This window comes from Varanus komodoensis, unplaced genomic scaffold (assembly GCF_004798865.1).
Source record: "Varanus komodoensis strain SLA01 unplaced genomic scaffold, ASM479886v1 scaffold58, whole genome shotgun sequence".
Taxonomy (NCBI): domain Eukaryota; kingdom Metazoa; phylum Chordata; class Lepidosauria; order Squamata; family Varanidae; genus Varanus; species Varanus komodoensis.
Genome location: NW_025336197.1, coordinates 4,214,795 through 4,233,831, shown reverse-complemented (window position 1 = coordinate 4,233,831; position 19,037 = coordinate 4,214,795).

Sequence of the window (19,037 nt, the reverse complement as noted above, 5' to 3'; positions counted from 1 at the left end):
CATCTTCATCTTTGAGGCATTCTTTTGCTACCAGTCACTCAGTATCCTATCACATGTCGATGCATGTCATCAAAAATTTTATTTTGACTTGCATTCCCCAAGTTTTTATATATGGAAGAATGTTTCTGGTAAAATAGAACCAGTATGCTTTTCTGCAATTGATTTGGGATTACTCCTTATTTTGACTCCATTCATGAAAAAACACATTTGTAAAATAATCATAAAATGCATGAGTAAAGAAATCACAGGATCAAACTAAATGTGAATAAGTCTGCACCAGCAGATATCGTAGACACGTTCTTGCTGTTTTTAAAAGTGAATAGGTCCCCAAAAGGGATTCAGACCACAGGAGTGGACAAAGAGTTAAGCCTAGTTTTGTCAATGGCATCATATCTAGTTTGGTGCACTGTGGATATGCACGTACACCAATCAAAAGAAAAAAAAATATTTAACTTACAGTTACTGCTGGGTGATGTTACCTTGCATTGTTCATTTTTCTCCATATTTTGGTCCAATTCATCTTTCTTTAATATCAAAGTGGCTGTCAGATTTTTATTCACTCAAAATGTTTGCTTCAACTACCAATGTGCTCAGCAGAAGATAAAAACTTTATGCATTGAAAATTGTAAAGCAATATAACTTAAAGTTGATCCCTCCTCCTTTTAGAATTTGCTGTGAGTTAAAGTAATTTTCTCCCATTTCTCAGCCAAAGGGGGGGGGGTGTCCCCAGACAAAAATCAGGACAAAGACGAAGTGATGCAAAGGACAAAAGAAAATGTTTAATAGATTGTCAGGAGGGCTAGAGGAATGGCTCTGTTTCCCCTATTTTCTTTGCTCCTGCCTCCCTCATTCCTTCCCACAATCCACAAAGCAGTTGAGGCCTGTTAGCCCTGGGATGGGGTGGGGAAAACTAACTGGAGCAGTCCCTGATGTTTCTTTTACCTACTTAGTTCCTCAAATCATAAGGAACTAAGATGCCTATTGATCCTAAATGACCCATGATACTTGGCAAAGAGCAAACCTCCCACAGTTATTGTCGTATGTGGAAAATGAAATAGCCCAGTCCTGCCTCTTTGTTTCTTCCTCATAGTCTTTGCAGAGACACAGAAGAGGTAGTTCAAAAGTGCCATCACAGTCCTGAATGCTCCTGGTGTTGAGACAGGCTTTAAACAAGAGGCAGGCTCCCTTTGGATTACAAGGATGACATGTTTTCATGCTAAAGAATACATGCAGTCACTGGTGTATGTACAGGCAGTCCCCGAGTAATGAACATCTGAGTTACAACCAAGCCCATACTTATGAACAAACTGCCATAAAACCTATTGACTTTAAAAAAATTACTGCAGGAAATTGTCATCACACTAGCGAGAGAATGGGAGAGAAGGAAGACATGCAAAGCACACCTGCCTGTCTCATGCATCTGAGGAGGGAAATCTTTCTGGCATTTCCCTGCTGAAAAGAGAATGTGCTGGTCAGTTTGAGTGGGGAAGGAAGCCTAGAGATATTTGTGGGTTTTGCACATTCAAAAGGATCCCACACCCCTAATCCCTGTGAATGTGGAGATCCAACTGCACATGATCTGACTTCGCTACAAATTCAACTCAAAGATGAGTTTCCATTTTCTCAGGAGCAGAATTCGTTCGTAACCCGGGGACTTCCTGTAATCTGTCTTCCCTCATTTTAAGAACCAGTTAAGTGCTATCACCCATGTTCCCTTCTGCATCCCCCAGTTTGGATTGAATTGGACATAGCATTCCAGACTGCTAAACAGCCGTATATGGTCACTGCATGCTTTTAAAAAGTCAATGCATTGAGAAGTGGCTGTGGTGGTGACCTCTATGTGTGGCGTGTTTGCTACATTTGCAAATCATTGTGGGTCACTAAGGTTCAGCAGGCATCTTTAAGTTACAGTTTGCAACCCCAAACTCCTGAGGTGTAAAGTATTTGGTATTTTTATCTTGCTCTTCCCTGAACTGACATTACTACCAATGTTTACAGGACCTTATGTTTAGAGCAGAGAGTTGTGTAACTATATGTGTAAGAGAAAAGAATTACAATTGCAGGAATGCTGAGTTCTGTACTAGATCGACAATGCTAAGCCAGCCTCCAGCATCTCAAGGTTTACTGTTAAAATTATTTGATATGGCTCTATAATGCAGTAAGTACAAAAAGAGCTTTCACTGGGAATTCAAGTCCACCCCATCCATCATTGCGTTACTCATGATGGCAGTTCCTGATGAATCATAAAAGCCCCCAAGCTCTTGTGGGTTACAGCTGAGGGTTGGGAATAAAGTATGCCTGCAACTCTGTAAACTGGGAAGCCTGTTTTTCTGTCTAACTCCTAAGAGGCCTTCAGATGCCAGAGAAAGATTACTTTGTTACACTGAGCCTTCAGTTTGCTTTGACTGGAACACTCTTTGTTCGTTGTTGCTACCATTTTTACTGTTCTTGTGTTCCTTTAAAATAAAAGTTCTGTTGTGATTTTAATTTTTGATATTTTGTTATGTTCTATAGATTCATTTTGATCTCTTTATCAACTGCTTCTGAAACAGAAAGGAAAGGAAAATGTTATCAATAAATAAATGTTCCAGACAGGTTTGGAATAAAATGTCTAGACAAAAGTCCCTTGCATGCCCAGATACATTCTTGTGTTTTTATGTGTGTTTGCAAATGGTCCATTAAATATCAAGGGATCCCGTGATCCTATCCCCCTTGCCTTCACTAGCAGCACAACTTCCTTTGCATTTGCATCCATTCACCCAAACCTCACCCCAGCTATTCTATCAGAGTTCTGCCTGGGAAATATCCTACCAGCCGTGATAGCTAAAAGGAACTATCAATTTCGCAGGCATATATGTTTATGGAATAAACTGCAACCCCTGGGTGTTGATGCACAACTACTCAACAGTGTTATGAGTTTATTCTCTGAGACATCTCTAAGGATTAGAGTAGGCCCTGATAGACAACAATCTAAAGTGCAGGCATTATATGTCCAAGTACCAGGTGCTAGGAACAAACAGGGGAAGCCATTGTTTTCATGCCCTGAATATGACCTCCCAAAGAACATTTGGCAAATACTGGAAGTACGTGTGCTGTGCTTGAAGAATGCTGATTTGCTCATTTCCTCCTCCCCAACAGCAAATGCCATTCAAAACAGGTCATTCAGGGAAATCTAAAATGGCCACCAACTGACAGAGCTTTGAAAATGCCAGGTGATGCTCTTGGCCTTTCTTTCACCAGCACCCTTCTCCCAGTTTTGGTTAGAATTTTGGCATTTTGAAAGTTTGCCCCAACCCAGATCGTAGAGACAAAACTGGGCATCATCAAGTTAATGCCTGCCTGTGAGTTTCAGGAGGTACATGACTGGCTACAGATAGTTAACACCCCCTCCCTGCCCTCCACAAAGTATATCCTTACAAAGCACCCTCCAAAGAGTCGCCCTGGGTATTTCCCCTTCCATTTTTTCTTTTTTCTCAAATTGAGTTTCCCCTAAATACTCCTTGGATACCTTCCAATAGTTATTCCCCTCTTCCAGTGCATAAGAAGAAAATAAGATGGCAGTTCCAGAGTGAACCAACAATTGTTTTTCCTACAATGGTCCAGCAGAATGCTACTTTGGATGTTCTGGCAAGGTGTACAAAATTTAAAATGGCCTCTCATAGGTTCTCTGTTCCCTTAAGATGGGCCCCCAGGGCAGATGTCAATGCCATATAGACCCTGTTAATATGTAGGGTCCTGACACCTGCGTAAGGCTGCTTCGTGTGATAATGGATCTGCAAATGAGCAGTCCCTGGGGCAAGGAAGCTTCATGCCTTCTGGGGACTTCAGTTTCTACTGTAAATTGCTGGATTGATACGGTGCTCTAAAAAGCTGGGAAAGGTGATTTTTTAGTATTAAAGTGCTTAAGGCATGTCCTTCTAAGTCCATCTACCTTATGTATGTGGCCCAGTTCCATGTTAGATATCATATTTAGCTCTTCCAAACTGGCAGGTGTTTATCCATAAATTTGAAAAAGAGCCTGTCTCTTTCCAGGTGGCTTATTGTGATCCTAGCAGCCCTTCTTACAGATTAAATCTGCAAGGTTGTTACTGAAATGTTTCCTCACTTTCTTGATTACATGTTTCCCTGCTGCAAAAATGAGGATGCAATAATTGTCATATAAATAACAGCCTGTGAGGAAGAGGCACTGTTACTGGAGTTCTGTGTCTGAGAAAGTTTCAGGGATTGTGGGGAATTCTTTATTTCATGGGCATTCCAGTTTTGTGGCCTGTATTACCTGAAGTCACTGGCCACTGCCATGAAAGGATTCTAGAACTGCAAAGGTTTGTTTGTAACCAGCTCACAGTTTTTGTCCTGAAGACATTTGCTTCTTGCATGTCAGAAGGCAATCCGGGCTAACCTAGCCAAACCTCGCTGCCACACAGTATACTAATGTGTGTTTACTAATGTGCGTCTCTCTTCATCTTCCATGGATGTGTTGCCCTTGTCAGGACCTAAACTAAAACATTGTTTAGGTCCTGTTTTTGCTGGACATGGGCAAAAACCTGACCTAAACCAAGCTGAACAATGAGACGTCTAAAAGCATGGAAACTGGGTCTGCGATCTGAGACAATTTTGGCTTTGCAACATGAATGTCAAAGTTGTTTAATTGCAAATAGTGTTGCTGTGAGTTATTTCTTGGATTTTTTCTGGCCCTGTTAAGTATGTTCTTTCATTAAGTTGTTACAGATTAATGTAGTTTGCCCTTATTGTAATGGGAAGAGTTTGGATCAGTCAGAGCAATTTTTGGGGTCTTATCTAACAGCGTCATTCACTAATGGAAGCAGTTCCAGCAGCAGGGTATGGAGTGGGAATAATTCTCCTGCAGCTCCTCCCCCATTCCGTCAAATCTCCTCCAGATGGCTGAGATATCCTTCAGAGCATATTTTGTGTGGGACAGAGGACTGAAAGGAGAGGAAGAGAGTCCTGTTACCCTGGCAGATTTGCACTAACGTGATGTTAGATTGAATCCATAATCTGGATCTTGTATAGCTCCAGACACTTTGGACCATGCTAGACATGGGGTTCAATCCAGATTTACATTGGAGAGACTGCACTAGTAGAAGGGGATTTCCCCACACCATCTTTCTCATGGCAGCATCTTCAGCTCCTGAAAATGCTGCATGCAGTGAGTGGAGTGACTGGAAGGAGGGGATGTTCCCCAAAACAGCTGCAAGAACTTTCTATTAGTGGAGTCCTTCCTTTTGCAGAAGGCAGGTCTTGGATTCAGCCCATGCTGTCTGTCACATAATTGGCCCCTCCATGACCAAAGCTTCTTTAGCCAGTGCAGAGGGCATGGGAGATTTAGAAAAATTGGGACTCTGGCATTGTGGAGGAGGCTATAAGCCTTTGTCCCAAATATGGTCCTGGTTAGAATTTGCCCCCAGAATCTGCTGATTGGCAGCCATGGGAACTTCCCTCCTTCTGTCTAGTATAGCAGGTTAGTTGGACCTGACAAGTTATGAGTTTTGCAAAACAGCAACCGCAAAACACTCCACTATAATGAAATGAGGGGAATGCATTGCTGTGTTGCAATCCTATATTATGTATATTGCTCATTTGTTGTATGATCATAATGTCTCAGATACATGCACATGGTACTATATAGTGGGAATGTATGCATATTTACAACAGATCTGCCAGGTTTTCTAGTGTGTATATATATACACTAATATGTATATGTTAGGCAGATATGCCAGCTTTTCCAGCAAACGATAGAAAATGTTATTGTATCTAAGTATGAAGGAGGATTCTGTGGCACCATATCATGCTACCATCTGCTGTTATTGCCATAGCACTCTCTGGTCTGAAGGAGAACCTAAAATGCTTAAAAGACAGCCCGAGTTTCCAATCAGACACACGCAATTAAGTAGGATTCCAAATATTCCATCAGAATTCATTATATTGCATATTCAACTGGAAAAACTGCTAGGATATCTGTGCTACTGCTGACCCAACTGACACTTTGCTCACTTGGCCAGGCAAATTATTTTCAGGCATGTTGACTTCCCTCTAGCTATGATATGTATTTTCTTGATTTATTCATTGCTCTGGGCTGCAGAAATTAAATTGAAAATATGAATACTTGGGGGAGGAATCAACAAATATATACTGGCATTACAAACTGTACACTGTGAGCAGCAACTGAAACTTGACTTTGCTGAGAATAGCACTTCAGTCACCTGGAGGCATCATAAGAAGGCAAGAAGAGTCTTGCTCCATAAGACAAATGATACACCATGCCCAGTGCCTCATTTGCAGTGGCAGGTAGGCTAATGCTGCCAAAAAAACAGAAAGCAAGCTGAACACCAGACTTTTCTCTGGGACTTTTAAACTAGCCTTTCCCAACCCTGCGCCCTCTGGATTTTCATCCTCTTTCACTTTGGCCATGCTGACCGAGTACAAGGAAAGTTGTAGCCCAAAACATCAGAACACATTAGGCTGGGAAAGACTGTTTTAGAGTATTCAAAAAATCAGAAATGCTTGCAGTCCCAACACTTGACTTGATTTGCATACAGCACTAAACCATGGTTAATTTAACTATGGCATCTGCTGAATACTGAGTGGTCATGCTGGGCAAACCTAGTCACTGTGCTAGCAAACCATGTTTTGTTTATTTATTATTGCATTCCACTTTGACTTCCGTGCCATCCCATAACCTGAAGGCTCTCTGGGTGCCTTACAAATGCTGAAAACAGTATATAATTCATAATATTAACCAAAGTTGTTAACCATAAACAACTCAGAAAAAGAACCTATGGTTTGCTGTTGGCTTGTGAACTCTAAGATTGTTTAAACCTGTGCATTATGGTTAGTTGTGATCCCAAAACCACAGGTTGTTCAAAGGTTGTTTTGCCAAGATACAGAGATGATGGCAAAGAATGGTAAAAAAAAAATTCCCAGCTACTCTACATGTCAGTACTACAGCATCGCAAAGGTGTTTTGGACACAGAGATTAAGCAGGCAAAGGACAAGGGAAACAAACATCCCAGAGACAGATGAAAAACTACAGTTTGTTTGATCATCTGCCAGGGCAACTCTGGGTATGGAAGCAAACCATAAGCTAACCATGATTTAAATATTGTTTCATACAAATCACAGTCATTAGAACATTGCAGATTGGGGTAAGGATGGGTAGGCTGGCCAGGGCGGCTTATTTTATATTGTGTGTGTGTGTGTGTGTGTGTGTGTGTGTGTGTGTGTGTGTGTATTTATTCTAATGTATATATTTTAATTTTCTTTATGTGGATCTAATTTATTGTTGTAAGCCGCCCCGAGGCTTCGGCGAATGGGGCGGCATAAAAATGTTTTAATAATAAATAAATAAATAAATAAATAAATAAATAAATAAAATAGGCTGAAGTTACTTAATACATTCATGGCTGAAGTGAAAATGAAATGGGGGCTTCATTGCTCTTCACAAGCTCCAGTTGCTGGCCTTGAAGCCAAAAACTGCCAAATGAATCTGCTGCAGCTTCTCTCAAAGTGCAAAGCTGCTTATGTGGAGAAGCTCTATTACAAATAAAACAAGAACAACAATTTCACACTTATTCATGGAAAAGAAAACATTCTGGAACAGTCCCTCAGCTTTTTAGCTCCTTTAAATGAGCAGAGAGCTAAAAAGACACTAAAGTAATTTTTTTATGTGGTGATTTTGAAGAAATGAAGGCAGAAGGTGAAGAACCAGTGCCTGGCATTTGTGCAGCCCCCTTTGAAAAGCAATTCCTGTTTGGAGAAAAAAGGTCTCCTTGTGTTTTTCTTGTTCAGTTTTGTAACGGCAATTGGCATGTGGAGGGGAGGGGAGGTCATTAGACCAACAAGACTAGAATGATTCACTGTTTTGTTTTCATGCCCTCAGCAGGCACTCACTAAGAGAACTTTGGGTCTGCTTGTACTAAATCATTTCATTTCCTCTAGAAGAAATGTCTAAATTAACCTCAATGAAAACATTCATTTTACTAAAACGGGTCACTGTAGGAAATGCCTCATGGCCAGGCGCTGAATGATGGGGTGACTTTCTCTTGCTGAAGAAAAATGTACTGAAGGAGGGCCCACTTGAATAAAATGTCACACTCTGGAATAAATGATCCATGTGTTGCGTGTTCCCGGAGGATGTGGATATCAAAAGGATTTGCATCACAATTTCTACACCTTTTAATGAGCAACTTTTAATTGAGCTGGGACTTAGCACCAAAACTGCCTTCAGAAATCAGAAATCTAGATCTGCAGTGACCAGCATCCTGAAGTCTCATGGATATTATTTATTTTATCTAGTAAAATGCCATCATTAATGTAATGGCATATGATGCAATATCTTTTGGTTCTTTTTCAGTGACATAGCTCATATTCCCACTTTTGTCTTGTGTTTAACTGCTTTGTTGTCCCAAATGGTAAATGTTCAAGAAAAATCTAGCAAAACATTATTATTCTAACCCTGGTATTGTGTTGGAATGAATCAATGAAGCTGGTGTGGGGGGAGGTTTTGGCTGTGTGCATTTCTCTTGCACAGGGTTCAGTACCGCAGGTAGTATAATAACACTAGGCTTATCTGACTTTCTTTATGGTATGGCTTTCACCGCCTGGAGTGTTGGGTGTTTTATATCTACATTTATAAACAGCAAACAGTGCCTATTTGTCTGGGGTCAGTTACTATATACCAAAGAACTCTAAACATATTCATCACTTGGTGTCAACAAACTTGTCACTAGTAAACTTATGATATGTGGGTGGTTAATTTCCTAGTTCCTCTGTTTTAAAACGGTCAAAGGCATTCCGATTTAAATTTTAAGGGTGCCCTTTTAGGGTCTCTGGGACCTACTCATCACTGCCTAGCACCTTGGTGATGCTGAAGTGAGGACCAAACTACTTTCCCTGACTGCATTCAGATGTTCACATGTGGAGACCTACTTACAACCTGTGGGTTGCTGCTATCACTTTGTTAGCTGGCATCGGTCTTCCCTGAACTAGTGCTTTCTAATTCTGTTGGACTATAAATTCCATCATCCCCAGTGCAGGAGCAGGTGACCTGGGTTTGTTCTTAAGTTGTTCTCCGTGACAGCCAAATGTGGAACTCTGGGTTTTCAAAGGGGAAGGACCCAAGAGTTCTTGGACGGAAATTCTGGGTTATTTCCCCCTCGTGTATGAGAGATGAAGTGCTGTCTAAGGACACCGGAGGGGCAGGAGGGCTATTCCAAGTGCAATACCATAAATACATCATTGTTGGATTGCTTTATCCATCTTGTGCATTCTGTAGCCCTGCACAATATCCACCTCTTTTGCAAACTATGGAGTGAATCATAGATTTATAGAATAGTAGAGTTGGAAGGAGCCATGAAGGCCATCGAGTCCAACCCCCTGCTGGCACAGGATGCCAGTCACACCATCCCACTCAGATCACGGTCCATCTTCTTGGTTTCATTCCACCTGCCTGCATCACATGTATAAATTGCATGGCCCAGCCATGGACATCAGCTTCTTGATTCTACAGTACTTATTATGGTCCAAGCACAATTAAGTAATGCAGGTAGTGATATGTACTGGAATATAGCTATGCCTACAGCATCCTTTCATGGAGGACCCAAGTGACCAATCTAGAGCATGAGAATATATAACTGTCATTGAAGATGCCCTTCACATAAGCTCTGGTGGTTTTTCTGGTGTATCTGTACACAGAAAAGTGAGCATTCCAGTTCTAGCCCTGGTGCTTCCTGATGTTGGATCACCTTGATCAATGACCATGCTACCATTCTGATCATGAAAGTAATAAAATAATAGAAGTCCCATGCAGAATGACATAAAAAAGCAGATCATAATATAATACAACACAAAGTCTCCATAGTTGATGGCAATGTAAAATGGGTATGGAAACTAACAGTTCTGTTTGCAGTTGGCGACTGAGGTAATATGGGAGATGTATATCTTCTGGTTAATGAATTTACTGGAAAATATATGGCCAGTTATGTTTTAGCTAAAAGTCACCAGTAACCGAGTGCAGGTTATTTCAAGTGATGCTGATGAAGGGCAGATGGAAAGAGGGAAAGAAAATGGGAAGACATCTGTGTGAACTGCATATGCATTATAAGCTAGTGGGAATAAAGGGAGACAGCTTCTGTGTTGATAAAGGCAGACTGAATGCTACAGGAGTTGGTTCCAGGAAACGGCTTCACACAGGTATTTCTCTGCAGATTTCTGGGAGCTGCTTCATACCTCAAGTTACTTTTCCAATGAGTGACACTAGCAATAGGATGAATTATTTGGAGTTATGGTATTCTCAACCATAAGGATCTCAACTGAAGCTGCACTAAAGGCTTGGGATTGTGTTTTCCTTTCATTTGGGCTGATGATAATATATTTCCAAATTGTATTTTGGTGGTAGCATTCAGTGCTGTGTTCATCCTGCATTTCTAAATGAGAATGCTGGAGATCATTCAGGAATTATTCTTTAAAAGGGAAGACAATCTCCATGCATTGCTCCAGCATAAGAAATATATTCAGGCTGAGGACGTATAGGCCCAGTGACACTCAAATAAATATATTATGATCTGATTATATTATGCCTTCTTACCTAAACATTGGCTAGAGGAAATCTAGGTTGAACTGCAGCTGGCCTGCATTGAGGCACTAGCATCAGAGTCCAGGAATCTGGGAAACAGCAGGCCCCAAAGAGCTAAGGGTTACTGCTACTGGCTGTTATAAAACTCCAACATATACTGCTTTCCCTCAGTACAGGCAACAAGTACCTGAGTCAGGCTATGCAGCTATTCTCTTCTGCTGATTGCTAGACCACATTTTCTCTCTGGGCCAAGGCTCAGTGGAAGCCAGGCTCACTGGAGTGAATCAATGGGACCTATTAATTCACAGGCCATGATGCCACCTGCTCCTTCTATCAGGCTTCCCTGTTCTCCCTGAGCTTAGCTGCAATCCTCACAATAACTGGAGGAAAATGGATTTTCCCAGAAAGAGTATATTGTTGTGTGTTGTCCTTGCTTTAATGCTAAGCAATTCGAGATTGCTTGCTCAAATAGGCAAAGGAGTCACATTCGATTTACAAAAGTCCTTCTCCTGATAGACCCCCAAACAGTTAGAACTTTTCTCTTGATATGAATCAACCCTGCTGCCTTCAGTTTTGGACCCTGATTTGGAGTGTGGCTTTGGAGACATAGAAACAGAGCAAGTCAGAAGGGCTCTCCTGGGCCATCTAGTCTGACCCCCGGCTCCAGCCGGCTCTGCTCATGACATGCCCACCATGTGCATGTCTAGCCTATCTTTGAACACCCTTTTGATGGGGCCTCAAGCACCTCCCGTGGAAGCCCATTCCACACCTTCGGGGTCCTGACTGTCAGGAAGTGCTTCCAAATGGCATCTAAATGGAACCTTGGCTCCCTGAGCTTTGCTCTGTTGGAGTGCGTCCTGCCTTCCTCTGCAGGGGAGAACAGATCTCTACCCATCTCCATGTGACACCCCCTCACATACCTGTATGTCGCCAACAGATCCCCTCTGAGTATCCTCTTCTCCAGGCTGAAGAGGCTCAGTTCCCTCAGTCTGTCAGGAAAAGTGCCTGTACTTCAAAATTTACCTATATGCTGCTTGGCAAGAATGAGAAACTCTTTTTTATGAACAGCTGTTGAGCGATGGGGATAATGAAAATGAATCAACAGCCAGGGTCAAAAGTGGATGGAGTTTGTAGCATTTTAGAATTACAGGACCCCAGCTAGCCTGAATCTTTTAAACCAAGATACTGTTGTTTTTGAGAACTTGGTGCAGATACAGCATCAGTTTTTAGACTCCACAATACTGCCTTAAGCAGAAAACTCAAAAGCTCTCTTAGAAGAAGAAGGGCTTTAAAGTTGACAGAGATAAGCCTGAACAAAAATGAAATCTGTCCAGGTTGGATAATTAACTGATAGTCAAGGGAGCTGAATGATAGAATAGAATGATGATAGTGTCATAGTGAGGATGATGATGGAGGAGGGGTAAAAATGATCGAAAAGGAAAATTAGGACATCACTCTTAAGCAATACATTCTAACTTGGTGCAGCTTCTGTACCTCACATGACTGAGGGTGGGGTGCCATACGGAAAACTGGAAAGGTGGAACAGTGATGGCAAGAAAGACAGAAGGAGTGCACCGTAGTGACCACAACATGGTTTGGTTCCCTGTGCGCCAGTCTGTGCCTTGGCACAATCCATCCTTTACCCCACCACATGTGCGGTCCCACTCCGGATCCTGTAGCCTGAGAAACGGGGTCTTGGAAGGAGGGAGGGAGAGCAGGAGATGAGAGGCCTGCTTCAGCCCCACGTTTGCTGCAGCAGTTGCAGACTGCAGAATGGTCTGGATGGCACTGGATCCGAGAGCCCAGAGTGGGCTGGAAGAGGCCACATGCATTTAGGTAAGGTGCTCCAGTGATGCACTATCTCATTCCTGACAAAGCATCAGCCCACAAGCAACTTTAGCAACTGGGTGAGGAGAAGGTAAAAGCTATTTACTGTTCTCCTTATATATCTATACAGATATAAATCACTACAGGTATCATTCCAAACTGATAGATTATTAGCTTACGCCAGGACAAGAGTATAGCAAGTGGGCAGAATTCCTAGAAGGATAACCTCTTGCAGACTTATATTTGGGAGCTACATTCCAGAGGGCAAACCCAACAGGAACATCCAGCTCCTGCAACCTTGCTCAGGCAGAGATTCCACAGTTAAACGAAACCCAGGCTGTAAAATGGAGTGGGAGGGAAACAACACCAACCTATGATCTTACGTTCTTATGTGCTAGGCCCATGGGCCATAGGTTTTCTGTTCCATCTCTATCACTTAGCCCTGAGCATTGGCATGTACATAAAGACACATTTTGGGTGACTTTTCATAACTGTTCACCTTTCCAGTCCCTGGAGATTTTCCAAACTCCGAGCTTTTACAGAAATTGTTGTTTGTTTGTTTGTGGGTTGAGTGTACAGATGTACAGGTGGGTTGAATATACAGGAACTGTGGAATTTTATTTATGGTAAGTACATCTTGACCTGTTTAGTTCATTTTATTGTAGCATTCCTTCACTGTGGCTGGCTATTCTATAGCATGGTTCCTTTAGTGTTATTGTCCTTTTCGTAACAGAGTGAGTTTAATTTTTTTTTCATAAAGGCTTCATAATTACTTGATTCCAATTAAGGGTTCCTGCTTTCGGATTAGCAGACGGTGAGCCTGTCTACCATTCAGTTGTTCAGAAGGCTAGGAGGCCATTTCAAGAAGAGCTGAGCACATCCAGTCTTCTGCTGTCTGGATCGGCTATGAATAGCTACAGCTGGGAATAAAACAGCTCGGATAATTAGGAAGGCATTAGGCAGAGCTGAGCAGTCCCTCTGTGATCATATCCTGAATTATGAAAACACTTTTTATGATGGATTGCTATGAATATACTCTGGGCTGGAAAGCCAGGAACCTGTTAATGTGTATCAAATGACAAGCTCCACCCCTGCCTACTGCAATGTTCCAAGGAATGTCAAAAAGAGGAAGCAGATAATAACTCAAAGCAACCTGGCAAGATAAGGTTACATTATCCACTTCTGGAGATCACCTTCTCTGCCTGAAGTCACTTGCTGAAAACAACCTTAAACCCAGCCCAAGCCTTTGCCACAGATCACTCTGTAGATTAACATACATTTTAAATTATTTCTGTTTCAAGGTGACATAATGGAGCTAGATAATACATTGATTTAGAGGCTGCTTAGCATCCACAATACCAACAAAACATATTTCCTATGGAGTTGGCATATCATAGCCATTTTAGGACTCCCAGATGATTCAATGTTTGTGTAAGGTATTGCTGTTGATGGCATCACAGTACAGCTCTCCTCCTCTTCTGGGTGGCTAAATGAGTTCTGCAGACTGAACTGTCAATATTCCTAGTCAAGGAGAGATTAATCAAGAGTATCCTCTGGCATTGCAGTCTGATTTGTAGCACTTCATGCTAATTACCCATCTGCACTGAAGAAGTGGTTATTTGCTTACGATCAGTCATAATTAAAGCAATGCCACTAGCTTTGCTACGGGCACCAGCTTGTTCCCTTAACTTTGAGCCACACAAATATTTGCTCTCTAGTGTTTGTTCTACCGGTGATATGTCATTCCCAGGACACTATTTATTTTAAGAAGTCCATTCTTGTCCACTGACTTGACTACAAGCCTTCAAAGCTATGCGGTGAACCTGGAAATCAGGAAAGATGAATGGATGAATGATTGGGGGTGACACAGGGATTTCCCCTTGAGTTTCTGAGGCAGTTGTTCATTTTGCTGCTTCACTTTCATCCTTATGTCCACAGTGAGGACTAGTAACATTTTTGAAATTCTGCTTTCTCTTATAAACATGATAGTTTACTTCCAAATGGGCCTTTGCAGTCATTGTCAAGCCTGCTGAATCAGTGCAGTTAACATGTGCCAATCCCCACAATTGATCAATTGACATAATTGATCTGTATCAATTTCTCTAGTCTACATGACCACCACTGGCAAAGTTATTTTAGCACCAAACCATTATGCTAGGAAATATGTCTCTGATTTAAAGTAGTTCCACCAGTTATATTTCTGACTCTAGTATTCAAAGCAGTTAAGTACTTGAGTTTTATGGTAACAACTAAAAATGTGATCATAATATTATTTAGTTCCTATCCAAAGTTATGACCATTACCACTATTAGGCTTAAGAGTGCAATATATATTCAAGCAGACAATTGCTGCCCCATCTACAGTGAAATACAAGAAACCAAGTTGAAGTGTAATTTCCCTGAATTATGTAGGCGTTTCTGTTAAGAGCCACTGAAATAAAGGTAGATAGCCTCCCACACCATTCCTAAATGTATGGATTATAGCTGCAGGGGATGAAAAACTAATAAACCTTTGCAGAGGTGAAAAGTTGCACTTAGATGCCCAGGTTTCTTGGAAAAGTATGATATCATATTTCAGTAGCCATTTCCCCAGTAAAGCACCTGTTTTCATATTTCATCAACCAGAGATATTCCAGTCCAGAACTTCTAGTCAGTCCAATATGTCAGCCCCATTGCTTACTTTCTGCTTGTCTGTGTTGGCACTTCCATTACTTTTGAGAATCTTCCTCCCTGTTATGCAGCTGACTTGGTGTGCATCACAGAGACTTCGGCAGATGAGCTGGGTAAGAGAGACATGACCCAGATTTCCACCCCCAGTTAGTTGGTGCAGCAGTTGTAGAGGGTGGAGAGACAGGGGTGGGGAGTTTCTATGATCCATAAGAGCTCCATATTATAAGGAAACCCCTCGAGACCCTGACCTAGCGCTCCTCCTTTTCACCAACCCAGTGCAAAGGGCAGAACATGCCCTTGATTTGGCCTTTGCCTTTGGACATGAAGTGGGTGGTCTGGAAATTAGGAAGGGAGAAATTTCCTCATAGTCATGGTCAGGCCACTTCCTTGTGAAATTGGTTTCACAGTGCTAGTCCCTTCCCACAGGAGTGGAGAACCCCATGAAGATGGACCATCCTGACAGCCTTGCAGAAGTTCACTGAGACATAGTGAATCAATTGCCCCAATTGATACAGTGCCTCCTTTGCTGCTTGGAAGACTTCCCCGTTTACTGGGGAACTCTGCGCAATGAAACAGGCTAATGGATGCAATATGAGTGGCGTAGGACTTGTCATGAAGTGATTGAGCGTGCATCAACATGCCATCATGCCTATGTGGGGTGGTGACTCAGGAACACATTGCTATCTCCATGGCATCCTTGAGTAGCTGTCCAACTGAGCTTTTCTGAATGGGTTGGCAGTTGTTTTCATCTACCCATGAAGCCAGTGCTGGAACACTCAGAAGCTCAGTGCAATGAGTTTGCAAGAAAATTTGAGGATTAAATCGCTCACCCTCATGCTGGCATGAACACTATTATCAATGCAACACCTGCTGAAGTGTCCAGTGCATTGTCTGATCTTGTTTTGTGGGATCAGTTTCAGTTTTTGGATACAGGCAAGATGCTTGTTTGACCCCTGTCTAGCATGCCTTATTTGAGCTCAGAGTGGTAAACACATCAATGAGAAACGGTGAGGCCCCTATTGCCTTGGAGGAGATGGTGGTGTGACCAAAAGAAACCCTTCCTGGAGCCAGAGATTTATGTGAACTATTGATCAGTGACTATTGTTCCATTTCCAAGTAAGATGTTTGCAAGTGTAGTATCTTGGCTGCAGAGATTTTTAACTATCTGGATTTACTCCAGACTGGATTTAGACCCAGTTTTATGATGGAATAAGTCTTGGCTGTTCTGATGGATGAACTTTTCAGGAGAAAGATGGAGGAACAGAAGACCTTCGGGAGAGATGGGGGTGGGTACAAGCCTGTTACCTCCCTTGGATAATCATATAAAACCCTAAACAACTTGAGGTCAGGATACCTGAAGGACTTACTGATCCCATATGTACCTACCCAGTCCCTAAGATCAGGTGAAGAGGCCCTTCTGAGAGAACCATCCTCCAAGGAGTTAAGGGGGATGGCAAATTGAAGAGAGGTCTTCTCAGTGGTTGTGCCCCATCTATGGAACAGCAGTCTGAGAACAGTTCACCTGGCACCATCATTACAATATTTTTGACACCAGGCAAAAACTATACCATTCACCAGACCTTTGAATAATCCATTTCAATAACTGATTTTATATTGTTCAATTTTAATTAGCATTGTTTTATATTGCTCTTTAATTTAATATACTATTTTAATCAATTTATATCTGCCACCTCAGTTCTGTATTGTGTATTGTTAGTGTTATATTATTATATCTTTTATCATTTTTTAATTGGTACTTTTCTAATCTGCTTAGAAAGTCCTTGGGACTAATTTAATTGTGAAATTTAAATCAAATAAATAAATAAATAATATCAGTGGCTTTTAATAACATCAACTACTGGACCATGTCAGGATCTGGGCAGCTTTGGGGCTCCTCCTGCTGGTCAAATGTCAGAATAACAGCCCTGGTAATTGTAGGATTGGTCCCAGACTCTGCTGCGACTGCTAAAGCCTTCATGAATGCCAGCTGCGAGCCCTGGGGGAAGAGCTATTTAAGAAGTGACTCTTCCCTCCAGAACCTGCCTCAGTAATAGTGCTCTTTAGTGTGCTGGAGCTCTGTGTGGTGTCTGGATCCTGTTGCTGTTCCTTTAGCTGTCCTCCTGGACCCTGATCCCACTCCTGATGCTTCCCCTGTTCCAAAGGTGTTCCTCTCCTTGTGCTATCTTCTTGGCTCCTAACCTCAGACTTGTTTTGACTATGCTTTGCTATCTGGGCTTTGTTTTCTCCTGGTCTGACCTTGGCTTGCTCTGGATTATGACTTGCACTTGACTGGTGACTGGACTTTGATCATATAGTTTATTGACTGTATTATCTGGGTCCTGGTGCCTCTGATTACCCTCCCTGGACCTTACGGACTGTCTCTATGTGTTGGATACTGAAGGCACTGTTCTACAATTGTTCAACTCACACTTGTGGGGTAAATGCCACAGAACAACACTGGGTGATAGTGCCACGATGGCTGAACTGTGGGATACAACCAGGAACCCTCTTGTCCCCAGTGCTTCTTGATTCCCATCAAAAGCCAGCAGGTAAGGTCATCAGATTTCAGGGAAGCTGTCAGCAGTACCCTGATGATGCCCATCTCTTTCTCCATAAGATATTAATGAAGAGAGGCTCTGCACATTCTGAACCAATTCTGGAAGCAGTCAGAGAGAGAGAAGTGATGGGGAAAATTGCAGGAGGAAGGAACCCAAGTGAGGAGTGATCAGGCTTATTTCTTCCATAGAGCTGCTACAGTTTTGTTGTGCCTGAAAGGACACTCTTCTCTTTCAACACCACGCCCTTCCCTGCTCACCAGTCCACTGAAGCCACTCTTCCTCCCCCTCCCCAGAACTGTGCCAAAAGTTTAGCACACACTGGAATATCTACCTTGGAAAAAGGCTACACATTAAAAAGTCATCATTAAATGGTCAGTATAAATCTGGGATATAAGAGGAGGATTGCAGCATGAACAGTCCGGGATGAGCTCACTGTGACAACACCAGTGAAAATGTCGAGTGTTGACCCCACCAAAGTCCCTCTCAAGACAATGAAACTTCTGGTTGAAGATGCATACAAGTGTTGCCTGCGACATATAATCTGCCTTGGAGTCTTCATTGCCTTCCGACTGGTGGTGGATCCCAGCCACATGAACTGTTAGAAATGCCACAGTCTGCTATCTAGCTCACCAGGAGCGGTAAGGTGTGCATCTCCCACCCCCATCCTCCTAGAACTTTCCATCACCTGCCATATGCTCCGAAAAGCTCTTAAAAACAGAAGGATTAAAAATGACAAAACATGAAAAAATATGATTCACGCTATAAGAGTGACAGCCTCAGAAATAACAAAATGTGCTGTAGGTGGGATGTAGCTTGAAATGAAACGTGAATCAGAAGAGGACTTGGAGAAGAAGGCTGAAAAGGAGAATGTTGCAATTCAAGCCATGACTGTGAGAGAAAAAACAACAGGAGGTAATAGCAGAATCCTGGCTTCCAAGTGACCACGTCAAAGAAACAAACAGCTCTAAATGTGAGGGGTGGGGGGAATCAGGGATCCTGCAGTTCTGATATTTGCACAGGAATAGCTATTGATGGCTTTGAATTCTATATTGGCATATAATCTAGTCAGTTGCCTTCTTATTCAACCTGCCTGAACAGATGCTAAGAATAATTAGCCTTCATGCTGGCTTGTCCCAGGGATTGATAATATTTGTGGCATGTTTCTCATAATAGCATCCCTCAGAGATATAGTAACCCCTCTCTGCTCTTTGGACAGCTAAATGTTTTTCCAGGTTGGCCTTAGATGAAAGGTAGCCGGCTCAACAGGGAGGCTGACATTTCCCCCACTTCTTAGTGCTACTGTCAGTTTAAAAAAACAAAACTTGCCTGCCTGTTGTGAGCCTTCATACACAGACTTCCTTGCCTTCTCCTCCCCCTATTCCTTCTGGCCTT